Source organism: Artemia sp. Qi Xiang Cuo, chromosome 18 (assembly GCF_049724085.1).
Source record: "Artemia sp. Qi Xiang Cuo chromosome 18, ASM4972408v1, whole genome shotgun sequence".
Classification (NCBI taxonomy): domain Eukaryota; kingdom Metazoa; phylum Arthropoda; class Branchiopoda; order Anostraca; family Artemiidae; genus Artemia; species Artemia sp. Qi Xiang Cuo.
Window position 1 is genome coordinate 37,695,186 of NC_142811.1, and position 18,639 is coordinate 37,713,824.

Below are 18,639 nucleotides of genomic sequence, written 5' to 3' on the forward strand. Positions count from 1 at the left end.
GCTCCCTACACAAATATACATGTATACAGGATGTGTGTTTATATATGTGAGGAACCATTAATGAGGGTGAGGGAAGAGGTTTTGAGCATGATCAGAAAAGCAACCACAATGCAGAAATGTATTTCTACATGAATACATGAATACCAGAAATGCAGTCATTCAGTTTGGAGCAAATAACCCTCTGTGCCAGTATTTTACTGAATCCAGCAATGGTTCAAAACAGCCACTCATATTTAGTTATATGTAGTCATTGTGAAAAAGATCTGGGAGTCTTGGTTGAGGATAAGCTCAAGTTTAACTTTCCAGCACAGTCTGTAGTAGCCAGTGCCAACCAAACTTTGGTTTAATAAAAATAACATTCCACAGCAGATCTATAGCCGTTATCATCAAGCTCTTAAAGGGCCTGTTCAGACCAAATTGAAATTTGGGAGGTGCTGCTACTCCAGTTAATAAGGGTGGTGTATCAATTCTACAATCAGTACAGTGATATGCAACTAAATGCATAAAGAGATTTCCACATCTTACATATCCTACCCAATTACATAAGCTCAAACTACCATCTCTCACATATAGACATAGGCAAGGAGATGCAATAATGACATACAAGTTAGTACATGACCAGAGTCCTGACCCCCAACATGTTTCAGACAGGCAGTTCACCAAGTACTAGAGGCCACCCCTTGAAGCTTTATTGAAAACATGCTAACACAAGGCTGCAAAACAAATTCTTCTCCAGCCATATAGTCAGCCTATGAAACTCCCTTAGTCAAAATCCTATTATGTTACCCAGTGATGAAGCCTTCAAGTCTGCAGTTGACAAAGACTGGAGCAAGAAACCTTGGCTCACAATATGGGATGCACCTAATGAGTTTAGTTATCTTTTGTCAGTGACTGGCATTCACAGGACTTGTCCTTATTGCTGGCAAGTGCAATTTGAGGTAATGATAGATAGATAGATATTTATTGCAACAAAAGCCACTTTGGGCCATGGCAAAAAATTACAAATAACACAAGTAATACCAAATGATACTAATGCACATAACAGGGTATATAATAATAACAATGAAAAAGCATAACAATTGCAACAAGAAAACAAACATAACAAGGAGCATAATACCATAAAACTAACACAATTACACAAAATGTTGCAGACATGATCAGTATATTTTAAATACTTTAAAGCTACATGGAACATGGCTACAAAAAAGAAAGTTTCAAGCACACCATATAAACCAACTTTCAACATTCTTTTCGTGCCTCCCCCTCCAAAAATCTCTGTGCTGCATGGCTACATGCGCATACCTCCCCACATTCTTGATATCCACTTTACACTTACTTTTTAAAATCCTGACTGTAAAATCTTTCCAATTTACCCCAATCCCAAAAGTTTTTACCCTCAAATCCTTCAACTCCTCACAATTGCACATAAAGTGCTGTAAGTCATCATTTTCTATGCACATTGGGCAAAAATATGGACCCTTCTACAACCTAAACCGCCCCAAATACTTTCTTCTTTCCCCAAAATGCATAAAATTACCCCTTATTGAAATATTCCACCTTATATTCTCCCCCTGAAGTCCCACTTTAAAATAATATTCTTCCCTCCATGCCTCCTTGACCTCCACATACACAACTAGAGACACTGTCATGGTCCATCAGCCTGCCATAACTGGATCTGCTGCTCTTGCAGTGCAATCTTTACCTCTCTTACCACGGATCCTACTTCTCCTCTTATGCCTACCCCCTGATGCCATATTCCTGACATCCCACAACTATTCAGTATTTTCCTTACTTGATTTGGCCTTGAATCTTTCCTATTATCATTTCTCTGCATGCTACCTAAACTAATCTATCCTCTGGCAATGATGTTATCCTTTCCCAAAACTTAGCCTTTTTACTAGTCTCTCATTCATAAGGCCTAAATCTCTTCTTAATACTAGACTATTAAACCTAGCATTTAGACCTAACAGTCTTTTAAAGTACCTAAGCTGAATCCTTTCTAGCCCTATTCCTTTCTCACAACCCCACAATTCTGACTGATAATGTACTACTGAAATCAACCTTCCCTAAAAAATTCTCTTCTGCAGTTTAATATCATTTAATCCTAATTCTTTAATACTACTTCTGAGGAACATTCCCATTAGCCTTTTAGCCCTTACTTCTGAGGAATATTCCCATTAGCCTTTTCCCTTTAATTACTACTTCCTCTATATGCCTCTACCCATTTTCCATTAGCCATTAACTTAATTCCTAAATAATTAAGTTATTCAATTATTTTTATTTCCTACCCTCTATAGCTAAACCTTAGCCCCTCTACTTCCCAGCTAGTCCTAAACATCATAACTACTGACTTATCTATGTTCAAAGCTAACCACTTTTCCTTAAAATACTCTGAAGCTAAGTTTAGGAGTTTTGAAGATTTTCCTTACTATCTGCCAGTAATGCTATCTCATCTGCAAAAAGTAATAAAATCATATTAGCTGTCAGCAACTTGACACTTGGGGTCTTTTTCTGATTTAGATATTACTCTATATCATCAACATATAGAGAGAATAGCCTTGGAGAGTGCATCCTTGTTTTACTCCTATCCTCCTTTGTACTACCCTCAATATATGTCTACCAACCCTCACAACTACCCTCATTGCATGAGCCAGAATACAACAACCATACAACAACCCAGAATATACAACAGCAACTGGGAGGTGTGAAAGTGAATAAAGGATTATTGACCAAATCTGTGAGAAAGAACATTTATTTCTACCCATATATTACCATACCTGCTTATATTTGATATTAAGTTTCATTTTTAAGAGGTTTTCCCTGGTGTTTCACTTTATTTACCTGATTTTTGATGTTAGAAAATTTTAATTTTCTATTCCCAAGGGACTTGTCCTTTGTCTGCTAATAAACAGCTGTTTGTTTGTTTGTAAATAAGTCCAGGCTGAATTCAGTGTTCTTCTCCTTCTTCTGAATTTGCAGCCAGCAATAAGGCGCAGTTGCCAAACGCTAAATACTAAAACCACCCTTGATTACGTTGGCTCGTCCGTTTTCGCGTTTTTAGTGGATAATTTGTGCAGAAGGGAGCAATATCAAACAAACAAGAGGCCGAGTTAGTACCAGCGGGATTTTAATCCTTAAACTGCTGGGAATAGTTGATTTGAGTTTTACACTTCTCATATTCCGTCTACCTTGAAAATTGTCAAGGCAATAAATTTAGCGTTCTGAGCATCGACGAGATATAATACTTTCATTTGAGCGCCAGGAGAGGAAAAGCTAGCAGAAGAGTTGAAAGTAACTGTGGCAAGTGCTCTAGTGGTATCTGCCGAGAGTTATTTGTCCAAGAGCAAATCATTTGCAGCAAATTGTGTCGTTTATTTCGATTTTTGTCAATAATTTATCCTAAAGTTTGGACTTTACAGAAACACTACCCGGCGGTGCTGCATTCTCGTGTTACTGGTTGCACTCTGTTTTCCAAGTTATGTTATAGGACCTGTTACCTGAGTTGCGTTTTACTTGGTGTCGCCATGATATCAGTGCCTGAAAGTTGCAGATTGCCATCAAAAAGGCATCGAGAAAGGCCAAGAAAAGGGAAAAACATTTGCGCTGCTTGTGATGAGAGTCTGGATGAAGAATCCAGTGCAATGAACTGCGACATTTGTAAACAATGGCTTTGCATCGATTGCCTTGAAATTAGCAAACCCGAGTATAATCTTCTGACAAAAATGACAAGGATATTAGGCTGCGAATGGAAGTGTCCTGTTTGTAAAGGTAACACCCATAGTGGCGCTAGTACAGCTGAAATACAAGCCATAGTTAACAAAACGCTTGAACCACTTGAACCTGCAATAACTGCTGTACAGGACCTAGATATTAAAATCAAGAATGCAGTTAAACAGTCATTTAATGAATTAAAACAAGAGTTCAAGAAAGACATTGATGCCAAGTTCAAGGATGTGGAGACTCGTATTACTTCACTTGAAGAAGCCCCGGGGGCTGCTAGTAATCCTGATCTGTTACAAAAGCTAATCCAATCTCAAGTAGAATCTCTTAAAGATGAAATGAACCAGCAACTCGAGAGCCACGTGAAAAAATTGATCGCTGAAGATAGAGATAAACAAAGACGCAAATTAAATATCCTAGCATTCGGAGTATTGCCGCAACCCAATGATGAGACATTCATTCGTGACTTCTTATGTAACGAATACGGACTACAGCGGATAGCTGTAAAAAATGTTCGGCGCCTCGTCAGTCCCAATAACCCTAGGAATGAAAATGATTCGCGTAAGGCGAGCCACATTATTTTTTCGGTTGATGAATTAAAAATTAAGAAAGTGATCCTGCAAAAGTCATATGAGAGAAAAGGAACAAGCCAAATTCAGTTTAGAAATGATGTTTCAAAAGCCGACCGTATAAAGAGGACAAAGCTGTATGAAGTACTTCATGCGCGACAAGCTAATGGTGAAGAAAACCTAGTCATTCGAGGCAACAGAATTGTTCCAAAAAACGTGCCCACCTCCACAGCACCAGCTGCAATGGACACGATCTAGATGATTCTCAAAGAAATATAGATAGTAGCGTAAATAGCCCTGTGTCTTCTAATGTTGAAATAAGTACTATTGATGAATCAAGTGAATCTTTTTACAGTGCGAGATCAGTAAGCTGTATTCTTTCCGAGCAGACTGTTTTCATGAGTGACGTTTCAAACCACAGCAGAATAGAGTCTGGGGAATGTAATGATCTGGATAATAGCCTAAATAAAAGTTGCACGCATTGGATGAACAATGGTCTGAAAGTTGCTTTGAGTAACGTAGATTGTTTAACGTCAAAGCTCCATGAGATAAAATATGCTGTTTCGACAGAAAAAGCAGACGTTTACGCTTTCTGCGAGATTAAACCTAAATGGACTAACACTCCTCTTGGAGATACCCAGATCCAGATACCCGACTATTCCTTGGTCACCAACTTATCTAGAGAAGGAGGAAGAGGAATAGCCGTGTACATCCGAAGCTCTCTGAAGGTAGGAAGCATAGATATTAATTCAGATTATGAACCATATATTGAACAAGTGTGGATATCTGTCCTCCTGCCTTGTGGGCCATTTTACATTGGTTGCATGTATAGAAGCCCCAGTTCCCCTAGCCTTGAATTCTCTTTACTTGCTATGAGTACTTCAATTGATATTAAAATGAAGCTACGAGGAAACATAATTATTGTTGGTGATTTCAATCTCCCAAATATTCAATGGGTCAATGGGTTTGGTTTTTCTGAAAATAGTTTAATAAGACCATTCCTGGAGTGCCTATTTAATCATTCTTTGTACCAGGCAGTTAACTTCCCGACAAGATATAGAAATAGCCAGAACCCTTCACTACTTGATCTACTACTAGCAAAAGACCAAGAGTCTATAATAAGCATCAAGCCCCTACCACCATTTGGAGCTAGTGACCACATTGTCATAAGTTGCAGTTTTAGACTGTATCTCCAAAGACTAGAATTTACAAAACATGTGTACGCTGATTACAGTCTAATTTGTCAGGAACTGACTCAATGTGATTGGTCTTTCATTGAGAATACAGATGTGGAAGAGTCATGGACAACTACGAAAAGAATATTACTGAAGGCTATTGAAAATCACTCTTCTACAAAATGGAAAAGGAAACCAATAACCCTCCCGTATATTACAAAAGAAATAAAAATGGCTAGGAACAGAAAAAAGAAATACTGGAAGCTGTACACAAAGAATCAAAAACCAGGCTGACTATTACACAAAATATAAGCAGGCGCGAAACAAGCTTAGAAGTCTCTCCAGAAATATCACCGAGAAGTATGAGGAATCAGTGGCAGCTGCAACAAAAACTAACCCTAAGAAATTTTGGAGGTATGTGTCATCGGGTAAGCCTGGAAGGCATTCTGTCACTCAACTTGTACAAGATGGATCTAAAATCTGTGACCCAAGGAAGATAGCTAATGCATTAAATAAGCAGTTTATTTCAGTATTCACAGTTGCAGATAATGCCCCACTTCCAGACCCCCCGCAGTACGAAATTCAAAAAAGTATGCCGCCCAGTAATATTACTAAAGTAGGTGTAGAGACTCGACTAAAGAAGATTAACCCAAATAAATCAACAGGACCTGACGGAGTGCCCCCTCGGCTCTTAAAGGAGACGTATGCAGTACTATCACATCCTCTCACCCTACTATTCCAAAAGTCCCTAAATACTAAATCTATTCCACAAGCCTGGAAGGAAGCTTACATTACACCTGTTCATAAAGGAAGCAGCAGAGATGAAGCCAGTAACTATCGACCAATTAGTCTCACCTCGGGAGTGGGAAAACTTCTTGAAGGCATAGTTAATTCAGCCATTATTGAACACCTAAATGCGAACAAGCTACTATCTCCTAGCCAGCATGGCTTCCGCCCCAGTCAATCAGTTGATACTAACCTCATTGATGCTTACGAGCATGTCACAGAACTTATGGACACGGGATCCCCAGTTGATATGATATTATTAGACTTAGCGAAAGCATTTGATAAAGTATGTCATAGGAGGCTAAATTCTAAACTTCACGCAATAGGCCTCCACGATGAAGTCATAAATTGGACGATGCAATTTCTTACCAACAGGAAGCAGGTGGTAAGAGTATTTGGGGATGGTGGATCAATTTTCTTCTCAGAATCAGCAGATGTAGAAAGCGGAGTACCCCAAGGCATGGTTTTGGGCCCAACTCTATTCAACATCTATATTAATGATGCATCTTCAATCATAAAAAATAAGATATGCTTATATGCTGATGATTCCAAAATAATCTGTCCGATTTATGACCCCCAAAGTACCAAAGACATCCAAGCAGATCTTGACGCACTCTCAACGTGGGCAAAAACCTGGTAACTAGAATTTAATATCCAGAAATGCAAGGTCATACACTTTGGAGCAGACAACCCTCTCAGCCAGTATTTTATGGAATCCAATTGTGGTTTTAAACAGCCACTTACAACCAGTCACTGCAAAAAAGATCTGGGAGTCTTGGTTGATAACAAGCTCAAATTCAACTTACACATGCAGTCTGCAGGAGCCAAAGCCAACCAAACTCTCAGTATAATAAAGAGAACATTCTGCAGTAGATCTCCAGCAGTGATTACTAAGCTCCTAAAGGGCCTGATCCGACCAAAATTAGAATTTGGGATGTCCATTGCCACGCCAGTTAACAAGCTTGACCAATCGATTCTGGAATTGGTGCAGCGGAGAGCAACGAAATGCATAAGGGGTTTTAAAAATTTGCCATGTTCTACCAGACTCCAGAGGCTCAAAATACCATCTCTCACATACCGACGTAAGCGAGGAGATGTATTGATGACATTCAAATTGATCTGCAACCACGATATCATCCCTGACTTATTCCAGTTAGATAGTTCGTGAAGAACAAGAGGGCACCCCCTAAAGCTCTACCGGAAATGCGCTAATACCAGGCTGTGAAACAAATTTTTCTCCAACCGTGTGGTTGGATTATGGAATTCCCTTAGCCAGAATGCAGTCATGTCCCCTAATACTGAAGCCTTCAAGTCAGCTGTTGACAGAGATTGGTGCAGCAAGCCATGGCGCACAGTTTGGGATGCGCCCGATGAGCTGAGCCACCATCATCATTGACCGGCGTCTACAGGATTCGTCCTTATCGCTGGCTAGTGCGATTTAAGGTAAGGTAATTGCCAAATACATCTTAACTATAATCATTACAAATGTTCTCAGCAGCCCTGTTTCTAATAATTTTTTTTTTCAGTATTACCCTATCAACTCCATTAAAACCCCATCTAAGGTCTAGAAATGCAAAAAAAAAAGCTCATCTCCCTTTTTTTTTTAGTATATTTTCTAATTAAACTATGTAAAATAAATACCTGGTCTATTGTACTATAATTTTCTCTAAAGCTTGCCTGATATTCCACCAGTCTTTTTCCTCTTTCCAACAATTTATCTAGCCTTCAACACAAAATCTTAAATAATACCTTAATTAATGTGTTCCCTAAAACTGGCAGATCCAGGGGGAAGGCCCCCTCCCCCAAGATATTTTCTGGTGCCCTCTTTCCCTTTTTTTCACTCTTTCTTTAGAATAAAATTGTCCATTTCATCAATTATTGGCACCTTTTTCAGAATGCCCTCCCCCAAGATTTTGCTCACTGGCGTCCTTGTCACATCCTCCCCCCTCCCCAAGATTTTGCTCTAGATCTGCCCCTGTTCTCTAATGTTATAAGCCTATAATTCTCATGTTATTCTGTTTTTTTTTTTTTTTAGATGAGTACACTAATGATGTAACCCATTGTTCCAGCCAATGGGGAACCTCTATCAACTTTGAAAAGATAATTACTATCATTGGTATGGCCCAAACCTGTATCCAATTCCAAATTATTACTGGTATTCCATTGGTTCCAGGTAATTATTGACCTCTCATCCTTTTTAGAGATTTCCATACCTCATCTTCTTCTTCTTCTTCTAATTTTTCTTCATCTTGGGTTATATGCTGAAAAAGCTCTTGATCTTCTTCAGTAAAAGGTCTACTCAACCATTGGATTTCTAATCCTACTATGTTCCTAAGATCTACTTTTTCATCTTATCCACTATTTACTTGCCTCTCTGTTTCCTCTAAATAATCTGGCCAACTTTCAGCTGGTGGAATCCTCCTTTCATTATTCCTACACCCTAACAAACTGTTCATTAACTTCCAAAATTCTCTACTATAACTACCTCTAAATGCTTCTGTATTTTTTCTACTCCTCTCATATTCAAATGACCTCTTCCTCCCCTTTATAAACCTTTTATACTCTCTCCTCTCCATCTTATATTTAACATAATACTTATCAAACTCTTCCTTCTTTCTATAGGCCTACTTTTTTTAATAATATAATTAAACTATTCAACATATTTTTCTCCTAGCTTGACACTTGCTGCAAAAAAACTCCTCAGACCTCTCTCTCCTAGTTGCAACCCTTTCCCCTACTGAATATACTACTTGACTCAATAGGCCTATAGAACCTTCAACTTCCCCATCTTTTGCTAATCTCAGGCTTCTCTCCAAACTTTCTTGCTCATTTTCTTCCATTATTTTCTCCTGAAATGACTTTTCCACATTAGGAGACACATAGAGCCAATTCTTCATTTCTATATACCCTTCTTTTTTCCTATTTTCTTCTCCCTACTCTTACTCATAATCCTACTCTCTTTTTCTTTTCTCCCCCTATTATTTCTCTAAATTTAATTCTATCTTGGCCCTAATTGGCATATGATCAGACCCCACCAGTGCCAGAACCTCAAAATCAATGCAATGAAGGCCAAAGAGACAGATCCACCGTAATAAAATCAATCACACTTCCCACTATAACAATTAAATTTTCCCTTTACCCTTATCCATTCTTATTCTCCCATTCAAAATTACTAACTTATCATTATGATGAAATTCCAGAAACTCTCTTCATCAATTATTATTTCTGTGGAGGTGATCCCTATTTTCCCTTTGCAGAACAACCATATCAATACCATCCCAATTTCTTCCCACTGGTTCATCTATGCAATCACAAACAGACCAGAGCATCTCCTGTGTCAATTCAACATAAGCACTGAAATCTCCTATGAGGGAAAAACAATTGGCAGGATACAGTTTTGAAAAGACATATTTCTCCCTCTCAAGAATATTCCAGTATCCTCTTCCAAAAATGAACTGGACTCCAGTGGAATATACAGCACAGAAAATAATATTTACTTTTGAAAACAAACTCTAATCCACACTAGATTACATGACACACTTTTCAGGTTTGAAACCGTACTTTCTGAAAAAATTTCTTTGGTCATAGAAGAGCAACACCTCCATACATTCTCCCATTTCTGGATTTTTTCCTGTGGGCACCAAAATATACATATTCTTCTATAAATATAGGACTTTCCAACCAAGTCTCCACCAGTGACATCAAGTCCCACTTGCAACTACTTTAACTGAATAAACCACAGATTTTATAATCTGCATACCTCCATATGTTCTTCCATTTCTTGATTTTTTTTCCTGTATATATTCTTCTGCAGATATAGGACTTTCCAACCCAGTCTCAACCATTGATATCAAGTCCCACTTGCAACTACTTGAACTCAATAATACATGGATTTGATCGTCTGCAAACTCTTGAATGTTCCAATGCACAATATTTATATCTTTTTTTGCTGTGGCCTGCTAATTCCTAGTTCCAGTTTCCCTTTCCACTGTTTTCTCATTGATTAAATCCCAGATTTCTTGGCATAATATCTTGCCTTTCATTACTAAATGAGTTTATATGGTTGAGGAAAAAGGGTCTAGTGTTCCTTCCACTACAATATGTTGGGTCATTAGGGATGATAACTTCTGCATTTGACCTTTTACAGGCCTGACTGGAAGCAGGCAGCATAGAGTTTTTGTGCCCTGTGGCAGATGGGGCTGGATCATTTCTACTGTCAAAAATGCTATGCACACTACTAAATGACATCTGGGAATTAGTGCTCTCCATACACTTAGGAAGCACTTCTCTCTCTAGCTACATTATTTGCCATTACACTTTCTAAATTACCTCCTTGCTGTTGCCCATTACTTCCTTTTCTCCCACTCTCATATTTCTCTAACTCTTCAGTTCTGCCTGTTTTAAAGCTATAACAACAATAGCACTAATTTCTAGCAATCAGTTTCAAACTGCATAGCTTCACATCTGATTGACCATTGATTTTCATTTTATCCATCTTAATTTTCAGTTGGCTTTGTGCCAAAACTTCTTATTTTGTGGGCTAATTGATAATTTGTGCTGATGCAGATAAATGTTTGATTTCAATACAAAGTCTGTGGGAGATACAGCACCAAATTTTATTAAGAAATGGGGAATACCACAGGTTGACTTTATACAATATGGATCTCTAAAACCACGTTGGTGCATTTGTGTGTTTGGGATAATGCTGTTAAAAGCAGAAATCAAATCATCAAAATTGACCAACCTCTTCTAATTGGATCAAAGTTATATAAAATCACATTACAGTGCTTACCATCAGGTTCAAGCTGCTGTAACATTGATTTGATTATCTCAAATTCTCTATATATGCTAGCCACTTTTGACTGAATTATATTGCTTTGCTGCTTAAATTCATTCACTGATGTGTCCATTTGCTGAGACAATATTCCCATATCTATGCTGATTGATGATAACTGTTGAGCTATTGGGTTAATCTTTTTTTTACTTGTAATCTCATTTCAATAATTTTTGCTAGTATATGTGATAGGTCTGGGCTTGACTCTGTCATTATTCATTTCCTACTACAAAATTATTTTAACAAAGAAAGGTACTTAACTTTCTGTGGGCAGCCCCATGTACTTTTTTTTCACTGTACTCTAATGTCCCACTCAGCTACTATCTTATCTAATTTTTAACTAGCAAAATGAGTATTATACAAACTGTCAAATATCAGTCAAAATGTTAACTCATTCACTGCTATCTCCTAAACAAATATGATTGAAAAAAAATATGTTTTCAAACATATTTGGAAACAACATTAAATAAGACTTCTAATGGTACTACTTATGTTATATTTAATATTTCCATTGGAGGAGCCCTAACTCCACAGTATTGTCCTGTCCTTCACTGTGTCTACACAAGGTTAAATGACAGCCTAGCCTAAGTATTGGTCTATTTCCTTTTTTGGAGAACAGCAGTATATATATAGTGTTTAGCCTCTTCTGAAGGGAAAATGCTGATAAAAAAAAAGTACCACCACGAGATCCCTTATTTTATGTTCTTTCAAAACATTGTGGTTGCTTTCTGACCATGTACCCTCTTCCTGATGGTCCCATATATAGCCTTAATAATAGTTTTTATTGTTGTGTTGAATCTTGTGACAAAATCAGTCTTTTATTGAAATGGGTTTTAATTTGCTCTAAACTAGATGAAACTGAGTGTTGCCTGACTGAGAACAACAGAACTATGAATACAAATGTTGTATTTTAAATGATTCTTAGTGTGGATAAAAATGAGGAACCAAGTGGTACCCCCTTTAGTTTATTAGCATGTTTTCTTCAGAAGAGACCAACCACAAAATATTTACCAAAGGGGCTTTTCTGAAGGAAATCCTTTGAAATATAAAGAGTTGTACTGTTTGATTTCCTATTTTTTGCTAAATCATTTCAAATATAATTTTGGTACTATTGCAGTGGTTGCCCTCTTTAGAAGGAAAAATATAAATTCTGAAAGCTAGTTTAAAAATTCTAAAACATTCTTTTTCCATTGTTGTACTATTGCATTGGTTGCCCTCTTCAGAAGGAAACACCATAATACTCTGAAAACTAGTTCAAAAAATAGTTCTAAAACATCCCTAGTATAGACCTACTCATATTTTACTAAATGAATTAATGTAATAAAATAAAAAAAAATTAGATTTACCATTTGGGAACAGCCTATCCTACTTCAACAAAACCTAACAGTGAAATACTGATTTTACCCTTTTTATATCTAACTATATTTTGTAGCATTAGAAACCTCTATTCCTACTACCTTTGTCAAATATCAGTCAAAACGTTAACTCATTCATTGCTATCTCCTAAACAAATATGATTGAAAATAAACACGTTTTCAAACATATTTGGAAACAACATAAAATAATATTTCTAATGGTACTACTTATGTTATATTTAATATTTCCATTAGAGGAGCCCTAATTCCACACAAGTGTTATCCACTGTGTCTGTACAAGGTTAAATGATAGTCTAGCCTGTGTTATAGGCTATTTCATTTTTTGGTGTAACCAGATGAGAACAGCAGTAAATATATAGTGTTTAGCCTCTTCTGAAGGGAAAATGCTAATAAAATAAAAGTACCACAACTAGATCCCTTATTTTATGTTCTTTCAAAATATCATAAGTTGCTTTCTGACCATGTACCCTCTTCCTGATGGTCCTATAGGCCTATATAACCTTAATAATAGTTTGTATTGTTGTGTTGAATCTCATGACAAAATCACTCTTTTTCATTGAAATGGGTTTTAATTTGCTCTAAACTAGATGAAACTGAGTGTTGCCTGAGTGAGAACAACAGAACTATGAATATAAATGTTTTTGTATTTTAAATGATTCTTAGTGTGGATAACAATGGAAGACAACATAATGATCTGACTAGGCCCAATAGAAACATGCTGTATTTCCTATAGTTAGAATTTCAGTGTTATATTTCAGAATAGCTTTTTATACACTCTTATGGCATTATATGGGGACATCAGGGAAGGGGGGAGTGCATTGTCAGAAGTGACCAAACTAGACTATTTAGAGAGAGCATAAAATGAGGAACCAGTTGGTACCCCCTTTATTTTATTAGCATGTTCTCTTCAGAAGAGACCAACCCCAAAATATTTACCAACGGGGCTTTTCTGAAGAAAATGCTTAGAAATAAAAAGAGTTGTACTGTTTGATTTCCTATTTTTTGCTATGTTATAATAGCTTATCCACATTTTTAAATTACTTAAAATATAATTTTGGTACTATTGCAGAGGTTGCCCTCTTTGAAAATCAAACACTACCTAATTAATTTATTAACTTACCTACAAGGACCTCTTTTTGGAAATACCAACAAGCATAGGGTAAAAGACCTCTTTTTGGGAAAGACCACTTTTCTTTGGCATTTCGGAAAAATAGCAATGGGTTTTTGGACCACCCCTTTTTACTACAATATGAAGCAATGTGAGGGCAGTAACAAGAACCCCGCCTTCTTGGTCAAATTTTCACCAATGATTTGTCAGCATAAATTGAAAATATGGTCTCTGTTTTAAAAAGCAATTGAAAAGAAAAATTATAGGCTATTTAAATATTTGTGATTTATAGAATAAATATCAAGCAATAAAAGTTACATTTCTAGAATCAGAAGAAAATCAGCTTTCTGTTAATATATGAATAAAACTGAAACATTAAAAGGATATATACATCAAAATATGATAATTAGTATTTCCAAAAAGAGGTCCCTGCAGGTAAGTCAATAAACTAATAATTTCATGTCTCTGATCTTAAATAATCTGAATAATAACCATATTGATGCATAGCTTAGACTTTTTGCTATTCATTAATATACCCAATCCCTCTCAATTCCTCTTTGGTAACAAGATGTGAGGGTTTTAGTTTTACATAATTTTGCTCAATTGGATACTGGTTTCTTACCCTATCCTATTTTGATGTATAGGGGATGGCTTAAAAATCTACTCAAATATCAGGAATTGCATTTTCAGAACTAAAACCATAGAAAATGAAACTGATAACTGAAAAAAAGGTAAAATGTTGTTTTGTCAAAATTTCAATTGGTATAGGATCTGTTATGTAGGCAAATTTTGGGATCCTCTAAAGGGAGGAGTGAAGCTAGGTACTTCAAAACACCTCCCTGAGATACTTTAGCCTGTAGACCCATCCCTAATAGTTTCATTTTCCTAACCTAAACCCTTTCCAAGATAGCCAAAGGTGGAATTTTATCCAAAATATTGACTGCCCCATATTTACCCAAAAGCCTTCAGTTAAACCAGGGAGAACAATAGATTTTGGATTCAGGATACAATTCTGGGTATATATTTGCACATTAATGGGGTGGGGGTATCTACTCCATTAATATATAGGTTAACCTTAGAAACAGCATAGGCCTGCAGCTTTTATTTACTTATCAGCCTAAATTCTGTCAGAAGAGGCCAACAACTATACATTTACTGAAGATACAAAGAACTAAGTGCTTACTATTCTTTCTAATAAAATGTCTTGTTTTCAGCCAGCCAAAGGGCTAGCTGTTGCCTCTTGCCTCTATGGCTCTGCTCCTGATTTTAAAGAATGGCTTCAGGAAACTATGAATGAAAATGATGGTATAAGCAGGGCTGCTTCCAGCTCAGTAATAAAATCCCAATTTTTCTTCCAAAAAAATTTGAAATTTCAAAAAAATCCTTTAATACAGTTTTTTGGGTACTGGTGCGTTGTATGGGCCTTTACAAGGACATCAGTCACCAAAAACCCGCTAGACAGGTTAATTCAAGAAACCGCTATAGAGTAATCCAATGCAAAGCGTGGTTTTCACGAATATGAATATGAAATGAATATGAATATGAAAAACGAATATGCCTAAGCTAGAACCTCATTGTTTTTCATTTTCATCATATTCATATAAAAGCGGCTATTCGTTCGAAGTAACTGTTGCTTCAGTAACAAGAAAAGTGTGGTCTTTTGTGGTACATTTCAATAAACCCAGTTTATAATACCATTTATTGTACCTACACGAGAGATGATTTTTTTTTGAAATTTTGATTCATTTCTAAGCACTGAGTGGATTTTCTACACAGGGACAGGTCAACTACCTCCTAAAGCCTAAAGACACATTTCTCGCCGGCTGGGGGGGGGGGGGGGATGATTGTCGTATTAGGCATCTCCGGCCAAAATTGAGTTCTGAATGCCAGCTAGTGTAAAAGTTTTTGTAGAATCTGACTATGCTTTTTGTTTTGCTCTACCGGCTACCGTTCCTGAGCAAAAGACCAAAAACCATTTTGCGTATCGGACATTATCGCTGATAATCCACTAGCGAAATTGTCAAACAAAAAATCGCGAAGAAAGGAAAAAAACGAGGACATTTGACAGCCAGTGAAAAAAATGAAAAATTATGCAAATATTTCGGTCAAGACCTCCGCTTGACCGTCCTTAGTGCAGAATAAAACTGATAAAGTATAAAAACCAAACCTTAAAACGAAAACACCAAAAAAAAATTGGACGATCCTTTCCTAGTTACGGTAAAATTGTTATCCTTGATAAAACTTCATATAATACAAAAGTTACAGATATTTTATCCGACACCCAAACTTACAAGCCCATAGATTCAGACCCCACCGATAAGTTCACCCGTTTAGTACGAAAGGAGCTAGGAACTTAGTAAACTGAAAGACTTATTACTCCATATGTATAAATCATTTTACCCTAAAGGTTGTTCAGCTCCTAAATTTCACGGGGTCCCAAAAATCCACAAAGATGGAGTTCCTCTACGCCCAATTGTGGCTTCTTATAGCTTTCCGACTGCCAGACTGGGGAAATGGTTGTCAACACTTTTTTGCCCCCCTTATGCAAACTTCATACAAAAGAAATTCAGTTCACCTTGTTGAAAAATTAAAAGACATTGAAATAAAAAAAGATGCAATTTTGGCCAGTTTCGATGCTATTTCTATGCATACGTCTTGCGACATTAAAAAATGTGAACTAGCTCTTCAAAGGAAATTAGAAGATAATGTTGATCAAATAGACTACAAAACACTTCATATAGAAACTATTATGTGTATCGTCCGTCTTTGCAATAGTTCCTCCTCATATTTCCGATATAATAATCAATTTTTCATCCAAATTAGGGGTTTACCCATGGGTACAAGTCTTTCACCATTTTTGGCAGCTTTTTATATGGAATTCATGGAAATCTCTGGTCTGGAAAATTTTCCTATGAAACACCGGTTCTGGGGTCGGTTTGTGGATGATGTTATTTCTGTATGGGAGCATGGAGAGGAGTCACTTAACTCCTTCTTAACTCACCTAAACACTTTGAACTCTAACCTTCAGTTAACTTTAGAACTAGAACATAACCACAAACTTCCTTTTCTAGATGTTTTAATTTTCAATAAGTCTCCTGGTCTTTAATTTTATATTTATTGAAAGCCTACGCATAACGATAGGTATTTGCATTTTTCCTCCAACCACTCTCCCTGCATAAAAAGAGGAGTTGGTATTTCTTTGGTTGACCGAGTAATAAGAATAGTCTCAGAGCCTCACATAGACTCAGAATTGAACTATATTAAGGACATTTTATTTTGCAATGGATACCCTATAAAAATACTTGAGACCATTATAGGCAAAAGACGAAAATAGGCAGAAAAGAATGCATCAAATCCACAAACCCCAACAGATACCGTCCCATCGGTAGATGATAAGACACTTTTCACTGTTCTACCCTACATTCTAAAATTGACTGACAAATTGAAAAGAATACTTAAAAAACATAAACTTAATGTTGCCTTTAAGAATTCAAATACTATACAGAACTTTTTCAACAATGGCAAAGATAACACCAGCCCCATTCTGGGTAGTGGTGTTCATAGAATTCCTTGTTCATGTGGCTGTTTTTATGTCGGTAAAACCCAACAGAAATTGGGGGAGAGGTTATCTGCACATAAGTCATCAATCGACAAGGCCATAAGGTTACGCCAAATGTACCATTAAAGAATTGTTTGTAGTAATAGAAAAGGTTTGCTCGTGGCGATAGAGATTTCTCCTATAGCGCCACTTATAGCACTGGAGATTGTGTCAACTAGGCTAGCGCCGCTCTCAATTAATGAGAGAAAATTGAACATGTAGACACACAATTGTGTCTTCTTCTTTCTTGAGCCATCTGGAGATCAGATTCCTTTGGGAGCATTTACCTTGGAGACTGGCGAACTAGTTACCCATTATCGGTCTAGACTCAGACATACAAGAGAAACGAACACTTATAAAAAGACAATAGATTTATTGAACTTACATGTTTAGTTGTACAGCAACGGGTCACTTCAATGACAAATAAATGGTGACCGAGATTATTTGCGGTACTACTCGTTTTAAGTCTAAATACATATCCTAATCAAAAAGCACATTTTACCCCACTCCCAAACGCAGTTCTTTCGTCCTGCGCTTCAGGGACTGCCTGCCATTGGCTCACGTGGCCCCAGGACGCGAATCCTCGTCCAATAATCTCTTAAAGATATTTCAGATGATTCAGGAGTTCACACAGTCTTTTGCCTTTTAAACTTCCTTTTAAATGTTATGCATTGCATTTTTTTTGCTACAATTTTCTTAGTTAAATTCTAACGACTAGAGCCGTTGTCTGACTGAAGCTAGAAATGCAATTTCTCCTTTTTCTGATTAAGGAATTTTCATTTTTGCGACTAGATTTAGCTTAATTATAAGAAATCGGAATTATCTTTAGAAAGGAACTTTATTTTGGTATTTCAAATATATCGTGTTTTACTCCCGGTACATATCACCCTTCCCATGAAATAATGACGCCCCGTCATTAGTTACTGCCCATTAGGATTTCTAAAATTTTTCAATTATTTTTCTTGTTTTATTATACATCCCTATATAAAATTAATCTACAGGACTCAGATTGTTTTTGGTTCTAGGTTAGCTAATATACTAAAGATTTTTTTTTTTCTATATCTAACACTGATTACTTTTACTTTTCCAATAAGGTTGGTAATATTCTACTCTTAAATTAGTTTTTTTTTTTTTATTTTTCTTTCTATATGACCTACTACATACTATCTAAAAGACGTTAAATGAATAACATAGTAATCTTAAACCTAATTATACTTGTGGTACATACGTAAATGATTTATAACATACAATATTTGGTTCAACATATTCACTGATGACATTAAAACACTTTCACTATTGAGATTTTTGCATTGTCAAAGCTATTAGGAAGTAACACCTGTAGCTTCACATCTATTCATCACCTTTCGTGTCCTTAGTGTACTACACCCTTCTGTTGTAAATTATGGTCCTTCACTCCTTTTGTCGTGGCAAAAATTTCGAAGCACTTACGTTATGGTTTCTTCATGGAACAGT

At 36.5% G+C, this 18,639-nt stretch overlaps 1 protein-coding gene across 2 annotated transcripts in view; it reads right to left on the bottom strand.

The window, feature by feature from the left end:
* The window catches only part of LOC148941466 (lamin-B2.L-like), a 35,758-nt gene extending 20,898 nt beyond the window's left edge, over nt 1-14,860 (bottom strand). The window contains exon 1 of one of the 2 annotated variants that reach the window (XR_016143238.1): nt 14,752-14,860. The gene's annotated coding sequence lies outside the window, so the exon portion shown is untranslated. The remainder of the gene's footprint in view (nt 1-14,751) is intronic. The other variant, XM_089103842.1, reaches the window with a different exon arrangement.
* Between the last annotated feature and the right edge of the window lie 3,779 nt (nt 14,861-18,639).